Genomic DNA, 13,732 nt, shown 5'->3' on the forward strand with positions numbered 1-13,732 from the left:
GTATAGGGTCTCTTGCTCGAGCAGGGAGTTGAAGACTTCCAAGGTCCCTTCCAACTTTGTTATTTATTTTACGTTTCTAAATCCCTGAAAAGACCGACACAAGAGAGAGAGTTTTCTGTGTAACAATTCTGCTTCCCAGGGTTAATTTAAATATACCCATATCTCTGCTTTCCTTTGATTCAAATGCATGCAAAACCTCACTGCATGTTTAACTATAGATACCTCTCTCTTGACCCAGTTACCTGGTTTGGCTTTTATGCAGTCTTGTGTTTCTTTCCAGGAGTCTGATGTTTGTCTTACCAATTTATCCCAAATTGCTTTCATGTTAACTTTCCGTTTTCATTAGATATCTTTGTTAGCATAGCAAGAGCGGAAGGAGCAGGTCTGCATCCAAAGGTATCCTCAAATGCAAAATATGCCAATGTGCAATAACTATCAGAAACAACCAGGTGGATCCCACATGAACACTATAACATAAGCAGGGGTGGTATTCACTTATTTTCCTTAAGGTAACGGTAAGGTAAAGGTCCCCCTCACACATATGTGCTAGTTGTTCCTGACTCTAGGGGGCGGTGTTCATCTCCATTTCAAAGCCAAAGAGCCAGCGCTGTCCAAAGACATTGCTCGTGGTCATGTGGCCTGCATGATTAAACAGCGAAGGCACATTGAGTGCTGTTACCTTCCCACCAAAGGTGGTTCCTATTTTTCTACTTGCATTTTTAATGTGCTTTCAAACTGCTAGGTTAGCAGGTGCTGGGATAAGTAACGGGAGCTCATTCCGTTACATGACGCTAGGGATTTGAACCGCCAACTGTTCTGATTCACAAGCTAGGCGTCATAGCCATTGAGCCACTGCATCTCTACTTAGCTTTCCTACCAGTTCGCAAATGTGAGCGCACACGTGCATACTCGCTTTGCTTGCACAAGCCCCGTCCACACATGCGCTCAGCCTTCTGTGCATGCTCTTTCATCGTGCATGTGGCTTGCATGCATGTGCATGGCTTGAAAACGTGCCTAAATAGGATGGCATAGAGCTGGGGAGTGGGGCATGCCCACTGGTCCAGACTGACTGAATACCACCTCTGAACATAAGACATATTATTACCACCCTTTGACAGTGAGGTCTGCTCCTCTTAGTGGTCCCTCTGGGTATTACCCACCCACCAGGACACTGCTGAGTTGAACAAAGGCCAAAACAACCTCAGGCCCAGGTCACAAGCCTGTCAGTAAAGTTCCCCACACACAAACTATAGATCTACAGTGATCTCTGTCAAAATGCAGACATGACCTGGATGCTGGGTTTGATCATGTAAGATGGCATTCACAGATTCGAAAAACAGACCCTGCTTCTGCAGGAACAACACTAGAAACATGATAATGATTATTAATAACAGAACAGAACAACAGAGTTGGATGAGACCTTGGAGGTCTTCTAGTCCAACCCTCTGCTCAGGCAGGAAACCCTATACCACTTCAGGCAAATGGTTATCCAATATCTTCTTAAAGACTTCCAGTGTTGGAGCATTCACAGCTTCTGGAGGCAAGTTGTTTCACTGATTCATTGATCTAATTGTCAAGAAATTTCTCCTTAGTTCTAAGTTGCTTCTCTCCTTGATTAGTTTCCACCCATTGCTTCTTGTCCTGCTCTCAAGTGCTTTGGAGAATAGCTTGACTCCCCCTTCTTTGTGGCAACCCCTGAGATATTGGAACACTGCTTTCATGTCTCCCCTAGTCCTTCTTTTCATTAAACTAATGACAATTTTGTTAACACAATATTTTTCTGGATTTGAAACATAGGCGGTATTCTACCGAACCAGTAGCGGAAATCTCAGGTGGCCCCACCCACCCACCCTAGCTCTATGGAATCCCATTTAGGCCCTTTTTTTCTCATGCGTGGAAGCCTGTGCGCATGTGCAGAGGTGGGCACATGTGCGCTCACATTTGCAAACCAGTACGGAAGTTAAGCAAATATTACCCCTGGTTTGAAACTTGGTATAGGTTTAAAAAATAATAATCACAAAATTCTCATTCTATCCATTCTGCCTTAACCTCATCTTGCCCAATTTGTATCTCTGCCCATTGTTGTCAACTCCGAGTATAAAAAGCTGAGAGTTTTGTTTTCCATTTTAGTTCTCTCTTTTGAAGCTTACTCGGCTTCCCATTATTACAGGAATTTCAAAAATTGCCACAGATAAAGTCCCGTCCCACCCACCCACACCCACTCACACACACATACATTTCTGTTGTGTGATAGCCACAACTTCATCCCCTTCCCCAAGCACGTTAAGCATTTGAGCCTCATTCAACATTTCAGTTCACAAGGGAAGCGGAACGGAGGGCATCACCTCTGTGCATGATTCCCTCAGCTTTCTAGCAACATTTTGGCAGCTGTCTCCCTGGGGAACACAGCTTTCCAAATGGAAGAGCTTTCAGCCTCATGATTAAGATTAATAACCTGGTGGGCATGCATTTTCACACTGTGGCTTTATTTTAGACAGGAATAACCAGCCGTGCATTTGGATAGCTGTTACTGTCTCTGCAAGCCTAATTTTACTCATAGCACAACACAAATGGAAAGTGTGCGAAAATATATTCTTATCTTTGCATGCAAAAACAAATGCATTAGGGTGCCAAATAGAACTCCCCCTCCCTTCTTTGTTGCTATTTTGACAGAGAGAGGAGGGAAGGGAGGGGGGAAAAGGAGAGACATTTATTAAATAGACTTCCACCATTTTCATGTAAATTGCACATACTCTGTGTACATAGCATCTGAAGAAAACAACGGTGGAACGAAAGCTCATCTTCAACATTAATTTGCTTGATATTTATCTCATCTAATATGTAAATGAAGATGCTGCAGGAGTTATTAGCATGAGCTAATGTTTCTTTTAAGCAAAGTAAAAACCTCGATGTGGGGCTGAAGAAATAACAGTGCTCATCCCTGAAGCTAATGATGGTCTTATCAGTTTTTCTTTTTATTTGAACTGAAAAGTGCGTTCATTTAAAAACAAATGGGCTGAAAATTTCATAAAAGGAAAATCTGAAATATGCTGCTTGTTGGACAACTACAGTTTATTCAAATATATGCTGATTTGGATTTCCCCAAAAGTTAATTCTATGGAAACAGAGAGATACAAGAACTATAGTGAAGGTAAAGGTTCCTCTCATACCTATGTGCTAGTCGTTCCTGACTCTAGGGGGCAGTGCTCATCTCCATTTAAAAGCCAAAGATCCAGCGCTATCCAAAGACGTCTCCATGGTCAGGTGGTCATGACTAAATGCCAAAAGAAGGAAATGCTGTTACCTTCCCATCAAAGTTGGGTCCTATTTTTTCTACTTGCATTTTTACATTCTTTCAAATTGCTAGGTTGGCAGGAGCTGGGACAAGTAACGGGAGCTCACTTCATTACATGATGCTAGGGATTCGAACCACTGAACTGCCAACCTTTCTGATCGACAAGCTCAGCATCTTAGCCACTGAGCCACCCCATCCCTTCTACAAGAACTATACAATGACATATTTCTTTGTAGAACATCTAGTGAAATGATGGGAGTCGCTACCATCAAATATGTCATAGGCCATCAGTCTAAATGGCTAAAAAAAGGGAAGAGACTAAATACAGAAGAATAGATTATCAATGATAGAGAAAGGTATCACAGTGGGATCTGAATCCTGAATTACAAGTACTGTTAGATAAGAAGCATCAAAGGGAAGCAAACAATTACTTTTCTGTCCACATTTGTGATCTTCTCACATGTTTCTTCTTGGTCACTATGACCAATTTGATGTGACAACGAGATAAGTGTAGAGTTGTGTAAGAGTTTGGTTTGATCTAGATTTAAAGCTTTTCTTATTCTTTCATCTGGACATTTAATTAAAAAAAACAGAACTGTGAAACTCTTTATAGTCAAGAATAAAGGGAGTGACATGGAGAGATTCCAGAAAGTCAATTCATTAGGTTCAGTGAAGTCAATGAGTTTATTTGAATCCTGACCAATTTAAATCCCGTTGATTTCCACAGGTCTACATGAAATGCAACTAAAACTAGAGCTAAAGGACAAATGAAAATGACCCCATTTCCATGACAATTTTTTGTTTGGTTTTGCTTTTCCAAGAATATTTCAAGCATTTTCATGAAGAATTATCCCACCACATGACTTTGGGGGAATTTTAACATTTTTTTTTTATAATACAATATTAGCTACAAATGGATTTGTACATATACACATTTTTTATTAGAGAACTAGGCTGCAAAATCCACATACACATTTCAAAGCATGGCTGTGTGTCAGATCACATGTTGATAGGCAAGTGGTAAAGTAATTGTGATTGCGTTCCAGCGCCAGCTGAACAAATTTCTCTTCCTACTAAACTAAGCCTGGGAAATGTATATATTGTTCGCTCTGTACTATTGGCTTCTAGAAGTATCCATTTTAATGTATTTTGATCTAGGGGTTCAGAAAGAAAGCAGCCCTGACAACTGGATTAATGAATGAGAAATTCCAGTTCCACTAAAACGTAGAAGCCACTGGATGGCTAATTAAAACTGTGGGAGAATCAGTACCGATGATTGTTGCCTTTCATTCATAATTTGTTCTTGAATGTTTGCCATCACCTCACTTTGGTTCCAGGGAAAGTTTGGAAGTTTGCCTCTTACAATAGATTTCCTAAGGCCTCTGGGCTAAAGTTGCTCCCTCTAAGAATCTTGGCATATTTCCATAAAGCACTAATCATGTCAAGTGTCATTCATGCTGACAAACAGAAAGGCTCCAAATATAAATGCAGAGGGAATAGGGAAGCCAGCAGGCAGGAAGAAAAATGTTCATCACAAAAGTGAAGGAAGACGGAGGGGGGGAGGGACGGGACAAAAGGTCAAACCTATCTGTTACCTTCGGGCTTTGTATTAGATTCAGAGGTTAGCCTACTAAGTGACTTGAGCAGAGAGCTTTCCTCCCTTGATTTGTGTAAGATGTAAACGTGAATGTAAGCTGGTCTATCTGTTGCTTACATTCTTGGAGTAAGGAATAGACCACGAATTTAGGAGGTAAATTTATAAAGCAGGATATTTGTAGCTCAGGGTTGAGATGTGGGGTCCCTGTTGCTCTCTGAGCTTGCTTATGTTCTTTGCCCAAACCAGGTAACATCATCAATACTAGAAGGAGTGGTGTTGGGGGGGGGGGGGGAGAAGGAGGGGGAGGAGGCGGACTGTTGGGTCCTTGGTGCTTTTCCATCTTGTGGTTGTTTTCTTGAAGATGTTTATTTACCCAAACTAGGTAACATCATCAATACAAGAAGGAGTGGGATTTGGGAGGAAGAGGAGGATGAGGAGGACTGTGGGGTCCTTGGTGCTTTCTCATCTTGTGATTGTTTTCTTGAACATGTTTCATTACCCAAACTAGGTAACATCATCAATACTAGAAGGAGTGGTGTTGGGGGGGGAGAAGGAGGGGGAGGAGGCGGACTGTTGGGTCCTTGGTGCTTTCTCATCTTGTGGTTGTTTTCTTGAACATGTTTCATTACCCAAACTAGGTAACATCATCAATACAAGAAGGAGTGGTGTTTGGGAGGAGGAGGAGGAGGAGGAGGATGACAACAACAATGACTATGGGGTCCTTGGTGTTTTCTCATCTTGCGATTGTTTTCTTGAACATGTTTCATTACCCAAACTAAGGAACATCCTCAATGCTCTTCAGGAGGTAAACCTCTTAGAACAGAAATGAGGAGAAGGAGAAAGTGCTTAAAAAGTAAAGGGGAATAAACTATGGTCCAGAATCATATGTATCCTTCCCAGAGAATTTGTTGTATCTCCAGGGATTCTCCAAAGCTTACCACTGAGGTTTAATTTTTAATAAGGTAGAGTTAAACATATAGCAATTCATCATATTTATTGTATTTCGTAAATATAATTAAAAATTAAAATGGATTCAAAAATCACATCATGTCTAATTTTGGCCAAGACCGACTCACATTTTGAGAGATTGCTTCTGGCATACTTTCCAAAGGCCAAATTCAATTCTTGGCTCAAAGAATAGTGTATTTTTGATCTAAGATACAATTACGGTGGCTTATTTTGAACAATTCTGGGCAAAGCTTTAGCCAATGACCTTTCATCAAGGCCTACACAGCTGGGCAAGTCTAAGGAACCAACTACATAAATGTCAGCATGCTATCTTAATGCTTCTCTGGAGTAAATCCAGACTCTGGAAACTTAATGGGAATTTATCAGTCTCATTTATGGTGAGTTAATTAAGGCACAATCTCTCTGAATGATTTCAAATTATTCTTCCTAGCTTTCTCTCCACCTGGGCTAAGCTGAGTTGTCAACTAACTTATTTGCTGTCTCTTCACTGTTATATCTCTGTTCTTTTTCCTCTTTTTATAAGCCTCCCCATTATCGCTTACACTTCTGGACTCACAGGATGTCTGTTCAAAAGGTCTGAATTGAATAGTTCAGGGGTCAGCAATCTTAAAAGAGCCACAAAGGTCCTAACCAGAAGCCCCTGTTCAATTCTGGAGCCGACCAGAACTCCAGTTCCCCCACCATAAAGTCTCCTCCTAGCACGGTGTCCTTTTTCCTCTACCTATCCTAACCGAAAGTCCTAACAATTGGGGAGCTGACCAGGAAGCCACAGCAGAGAGATGAAAGAGCCACATGCGGCTCCAGAGCCACAGGTTGCTGACCCCTGGAATAGTTGAATAGGTGTACAAAGCTATATAGAGTCACCATAGGAAGATACTAGAGACATCCCAATGTAAGAATGAGTTTCAAATTCCTGGAATTCTTGAAAATACTCATTTTTATCAAATATTTTTACTCAAATGTCACCCCAAGGTTCCAAGCCAGCTATTAATAGCAACAGTTATCAAAAAACACTACCTAATATTTTAGAAATCAATCACAGTAGCAATTCATGAACTGATTTTCTATTAAAAGATGGGCATTTCTTATCTTAATGAGGATTTCCAGACAAGCATTTCTGAGAGAGTATTTTCTAAGACACAATATAGGTAGTGCTCAACTTACAACCAGAATTGGTATCAGAATTTCCATTGCTTAACAAGGTGCTTGATAAGTGTGTCATGTCCATTTTACAACTCTTTTTTGCAATGGTTGTTCAGCGAACCACTGCAATTAAGCAGTGCCATTAACGAAATCCAGCTTCCCCATTGACTTTGCTTGTCAGAAGCCAGCTGGGAAGGTCATAAGTAGCAATCACATGACCCTAGGACACTGCCACCATCATAAATAGATGCCTACATTTTGATCACATGATTGTGGGGATGCTGCAACAGTCATAAGTGTGAGAACCAGTTGTAAGACTAGTTTAATGAAAAGAAGGACTAGGGTGACCTTATAGGAGTATTCTAATATCTCAGAGGTTGCCGCAAAGAGGAGGAAGTCAAGCTATTCTCCAAAGCACCTGAGGGAAGGACAAGATGCAATGGGTGGAAACTAATCAAGGAGAGAAGATATATATATCTGCCTAGTATGTAATATAGCCCAGGTTCAAATCTCAGTAAGGGTATGGCTAGTTGATGAGAGCTAAATAGCTTGAAATAGATCTCGTGGCCCTCGTTGTCTGTTGGCTCGCTGGCTGTGGGAGCGTTGTGTCTCTTTCCATCTGAGCCGCCTAACATCGCGGCTCGAACGAACGAGCGTAGCAGACGGTGGAGATTGGAACTGACTTAAACAACAAACAACGAGAGAGCTGGTGAGAGGGGAGTTTGGGAAGCGTCAGGGACGCAGAGGGACGCTGCCTGTTGCTGGCCACCGACATTGCCGGCCGTGGTTACCATCTAATGCCGCCTAACATCGCGGCTTGAACAGAAGGAACTGGTGGAGACCGTGGAAATTAAAGGAGAACTAAGAGAGAGTTGGTGAGGGGGAAATTGGCCCCTGGGACAGAGTTGAGGGAAGGCGGAGTGTCCTGTGATTCACAGCTGGCAGCGGACCGGCAAACTTTAATTTTCCGAGCTGCCAGCCTCCATAGATGCCAACATTTTTGGCTAATGAAATTGACCACCTTGGACTTGTTTTTTGACGCGCTGGGCCCTAAGAACGTCGGGCCCGATTATTGAATGGAGCGCCCCCCCCTCCCCTTCTACCAGAGATAGGCTTCCCTCCCTCCCTCTTTGGACTCTTTGGACTCCTTTGATCCTGGAAATGTCATCAAAAGAAGCTGTTGAAATGAACACACTTACCAGACTTCTTGCTACTATGGTTAACTCCCCGGTTCGCATCATTGCAGCTGACTCCCGAACTCACTTTACCCCCCAGCCCCTCCCCCCCCTGGACTATACTGAACTTTTCAGAAGAGCCCCCCCTCAAGGTAGGCCCTCCCTGAGGAGAGGGCAGAAGACACCTCTGGACTACCTTAAACTGAACATTGTGTCTATGAGCCCGTGCAATTTTTAAACTTTTAAATTTTAAATTTTATTTTAATACGGTATGTTGAGTGCATGGGACTGCTTGGGATGATATGAATGATCTCACTTTTATTACTATTACTGTTGTAACTTTGTGTTTTAATTATTTCGTGAGGATTGTTTGAGTGAGAGTTTGGGTATGACTGATTCGGAGGACCTGCCGGGGTATGCGGGGGTCATCGGGGTGGTTGGGGGGACCACAACCACGGGTGAGGGTCGGAGCATTGCGGTCATGACAGGGAGAGGCAGATATGGCGGGGACTTTAGGGCAGGCCATCATCGGGGAAGGAGGGCTCGCTGTGTCATAGAGATCCCTCCTTCCGGCCCTAGGAGTCCCACTCCAAGGTCAGATGGCGCGGGTGTTCAGGACCCTGGTCTCAGGCTGCTGTCGCTAAATGCTAGGTCTGTTGTTCATAAGGCCCCCCTCATCCGGGACTTGATAACTGATGAGGGCGCAGACCTGGCATGTATTACTGAAACATGGCTGGGCCCTGAGGGAGGAGTCCCCCTCGTCGAGATGTGCCCAGCCGGATTTCAGGTGCTACACCAGCTGAGAGCCCAGGGAAGGGGTGGCGGTGTGGCTATTGTAGTCCGGGAGTCTTTAGTACCTCGTAGGATCCCTGCTCCGGAGCTTGTCGGGTGTGAGTCCCTGCTAGTGAAGCTGGACCTCAAGGGTCAAGTGGGTTTGCTGCTTACGTACCTGCCTCCCAACTACGTTGCAGCAGCCCTCCCCTCGCTCCTCGAGTCAGTAGCCGAGCTAGCGGTTGAGTTCCCTAGACTTATAGTTCTGGGGGACTTTAACTTGCCTTCGCTCGGTGAACACTCTGATGGAGCGCAGGAGTTCATGGCTTCCATGACAGCCATGGGCTTGACTCAAGTAATTCGAGGCCCAACTCACTCAGCGGGTCACACGCTTGACCTCGTATTCCTCTCGGAGCAGTGGAGTTACGATCTTGGTCTGAGGGGTAATGAGATCATACCCCTGTCGTGGTCAGACCACTACCTACTGAGGCTAGACTTCCGGAGGCCAAACCTCCACCATAGGGAGGAGGAACCGACCAGCTGGTTCCGCCCCAAGCGACTGATGGATCCTGTTAGGTTCCAGACGGAGCTTGGGGTTATTCCTGATACCCTCGCCCACAGTTCGGCGGAGACCCTCGTCGCTGCCTGGCACTCGGCAGCTTCGGAGTCTCTAGACCGGATTGCGCCGCTACGGCCCCTCCGGGTCAGCGGCCCCCGGAGGCCTCCTTGGTTTACTGAGGAGCTCCGGGAGGTAAAGCGCCGGAGGAGACGCCTAGAGCACTCGTGGAGGTCCGATAGGTCCGAGTCGAAACGGGCACTTTTGACAGCATGCACCAAGGAGTATATTCGGACCTTAAGAACAACAAAAAGAACATACATTGCCTCCTTGGTAGCGTCCGCCGAGTCCCGCCCAGCCGCCCTGTTTAGGATAACCCGCTCCCTCCTAAATAGGAGGGAGACGGGGGACTCCTTACAGGGTAAGGCTGAGGAGTATGTCCAGTTCTTGGCGGACAAAGTTGCCCGGTTTCGAGCAGACCTGGACTCCACCCCAGTAGATCCAGCCGAGACACAAGGAGAAAACTTGGCAAACCATCTCTGGGTTGAGTTTCAGGAAGTTGCCTCTGGGGATGTGGACAAGGCTATGCGAGCTGTGAGTGCCTCCACCTGCATACTGGACCCGTGTCCCTCCTGGCTGGTTGCCAACAGCAGTGAGGTGACACGAGGCTGGATCCAGGCGGTTGTTACCGCTTCTCTTCGGGAGGGGTACTTTCCCACCGCGCTTAAGGCAGCGGTGGTGAGACCCCTCCTGAAGAAGCCGTCTCTGGATCCAGCTGTTCTTAATAACTATCGTCCAGTCTCCAACCTTCCCTTTGTAGGGAAGGTTGTTGAGAAGGTGGTGGCTCTCCAGCTTCAGCGTACCTTGGAGGAAGCTAACTATCTTGACCCCTTCCAGTCTGGCTTCAGACCCGGTTACAGCACAGAAACTGCTTTGGTCGCATTGACTGATGATCTCTGGAGAGCTAGGGATGGAGGCCATGCTTCCATCCTAGTTCTCCTGGACCTCTCAGCGGCTTTCGATACCATCGACCATGGTATCCTTCTGCGACGACTGCGGGAGATAGGGGTGGGCGGCACTGTCTTGCAGTGGTTCTCCTCCTATCTCTCGGACAGGTCGCAGTCGGTGTTAGTGGGGGGGCAGAGATCGTCCCTGAGGCCCCTAACCTATGGGGTGCCGCAGGGGTCGGTCCTATCCCCCCTACTATTTAACATTTACATGAAACCGCTGGGCGAGATCATCCGAAGGCACGGGATAAAATATCACCAATATGCGGACGATACACAGTTGTATCTGTCCGCCCCGTGCCAACTCAATGAAGCAGTGGACGTGATGAACCGGGGACTGGAAGCCGTTAAAGACTGGATGAGAGCAAACAAGCTGATACTCAACCCAGACAAGACCGAGTGGCTGTTGTGTTTCCCTCCCAAAAATTTGACCACCATACCATCACTCAGGCTGGGGGGACAAAATTTAAACCCCTCAGAAAGGGCCCGCAACTTGGGAGTCCTCCTGGATTCACAGCTAACTTTTGACCACCATCTCTCAGCTGTGACCAGGGGGGCATTTGCCCAGGTTCGCCTGGTACGCCAGTTGCGGCCCTACCTGAATCGGGAGGCCCTCACAACAGTCACTCGAGCTCTTGTGATCTCTAGGCTGGAATACTGTAATGTGCTCTACATGGGGCTGCCCTTGAAGAGCATCCGAAGACTTCAGCTAGTCCAGAATGCGGCCGCGCGAGTGATCGTGGGCGCACCACGGTTCGCCCACATAACACCGATCCTCCGTGAGCTGCACTGGCTACCTGTTGGTCTCCGGGTGCACTTCAAGGTCCTACTCACCACCTATAAAGCGCTCCATGGTAGTGGATCTGGCTATTTGAGAGACCGCCTTCTGCCAATTACCTCCCTGCGTCCCATCAGATCGCATAGAGTTGGCCTCCTCCGTATTCCATCCGCCAGTCAGTGCCGACTGGCGACTACTCGGAGGAGAGCCTTCTCTGTTGCGGCTCCGACACTATGGAACAATCTCCCCGTGGAGATTCGTACCCTCACCACCATCCAGACCTTCCGCACAGCCCTCAAGAACTGGCTAACCCATCAGGCCTGGGGATAATCTTATTTCGCCCCTCCCGAATGCTGAGTGAATGTTGAGTTTTATTGTCTAATTTACTTTGTGCACATTTCTTTTTTCGTATTGTCCTACACTCCCCTTCCTTTTTGATTGTAAGCCGCCCTGAGTCCCCTCAGGGGAAAGGGCGGCCTATAAATAAATAAATCCAAATCCAGATCTATACTAGTCTCCCTTTATTTACCGTATTTATCAGCACAAATACAACAAATGTAACAAAAAGGCAACAGTAAAAATATTGGGTTTCTGTCTGGATGGTCTCTTGTGACGAGCCGAAGGACAGAGAATGGAAGTAGTGATCTTCCTCCCATATTTGGGTATATCGGGGGTTGTAAAAATCATATCTATCTATCTATCTATCTATCGATCGATATAGATATAGATATAGATATAGATATAGATATAGATATAGATATAGATATAGATATAGATATAGATATAGATATAGATATAGATATAGATATAGATATAGATATAGATATAGATATAGATAGACACACACATACACAAACATACACAAACATATGTACGCACGTACGTACGCATGTCTATATGTATACCACATATTTATAGTACTATATGTATGTACATGTACATGTACACGTACACGTACAATACACACACACACACACACACACACACACACACACACACACACCTCCAGGGCTATATTGATTCTCAAAGAGCTATTTGGGATCATACTGGGAAAGTATCCCTTTAAAATGTCTTATTTAATCTTTGCCACACCTTGATTCCAACTAGAAGAAGGGCTCCAACCAGTGGGATTCAGCTAGTTCACACCAGTTCTGGAGAACCGGTTGTTAAGTTTCTGGGCAGTTTGGTGAGCTGGTTGTTGGAGAAAATCATTAGGGCAGAGAACCAGTTTGAATCCCACCCCTGGCTCCAACCATGATCTGACTTTGCTCAACAACAACAACAATAAGCTGGCTTTGTGAATGGACAAAAACTCCAGCCATCCAAGTGAAGCCACTGATCAAAGCAAGTCTGATTGACCTTTAAAATTCATACGGAGGGAAACGGGTTGACCGAGCAGGATACGTGGTATTAAAGAAGAACGAAGGGAAGCAGGAGTAGATTTCCTTAGCAGACAGACCATTATTTGCAGTGCCTGTCATTTAGTCTTCAAAATGCTTTCTATAACAAGTTTATGTTTCTCCTCTGTCAGTTTGTTCAGCATCACAACAGCCGAAGCAGACTCAATTTTTATTCCCGTTGACGTGCAGCTAATCCTAACAGAAGATGTTGGCGGGGTTATTTGAGGCGAGAGGACACATGTAGAAAGTAATGAGTAACCAGAGCAATAAGGTTAGGTGAGAGGGTGAGTATGCAATACCTCTGACCATTATGCCATATATTATATTATACCCAGTTTTGAAACAATTAATTGGACATGTTGGCAACATCACTCCTCCTGCTAATGCACCTGAACCTGCCTGCCCTTATGGCTGTGACTTATGAAAAGAATTAATAGAGAGATGTGAAAATATTTATTTTGGCAAGATGCACTGGAATGAATCAGATCAGATATGCTGATATTGCTAAGGGAAGTATTTGAAAGAACCAATCAGAAAGAGCAGCATCATCTTTCCTTTATGCAGAAGGTTTTTTTAAAAAAAGAATTGAATGGCATAAGCAGAGACTGTTATTTTTGGGTGGGGCAGGATGGAAGGGTTTGAGACAATCATTTATTCTCCTTGTTCCGTTTTTCCAATGAATCTGTTACAAGACTGTGTAAGGTAAAGGTTCTCCTCATACATATATGCTAGTCATTCCTGACTCTAGGGGGCAGTGCTCATCTCTGTTTCAAAGCCGAAGAGCCAGTGCTGTCCAAAGACGTCTCTGTGGTCATGTGGCCGGCATGACTCAATGCTGAAGGTGCACGGAACACTGTTACCTTCCCACCAAAGGTGGTGGCTGTTTTTCTACTTGCATTTTATGTGCTTTTGAACTGCTAGGTCGGCAGAAGCTGGAACAAGTAAAGGGAGCTGACCCCGCTACGCGACACTAGGGATTTGAACCACCAAACTGCCAAACTTTCTGATCGACAAGCTTGGCTTCTTAGCCCCAGCATCCCT

This window comes from Thamnophis elegans, chromosome 14, assembly GCF_009769535.1.
Source record: "Thamnophis elegans isolate rThaEle1 chromosome 14, rThaEle1.pri, whole genome shotgun sequence".
NCBI classification, from domain to species: Eukaryota; Metazoa; Chordata; class Lepidosauria; order Squamata; family Colubridae; genus Thamnophis; species Thamnophis elegans.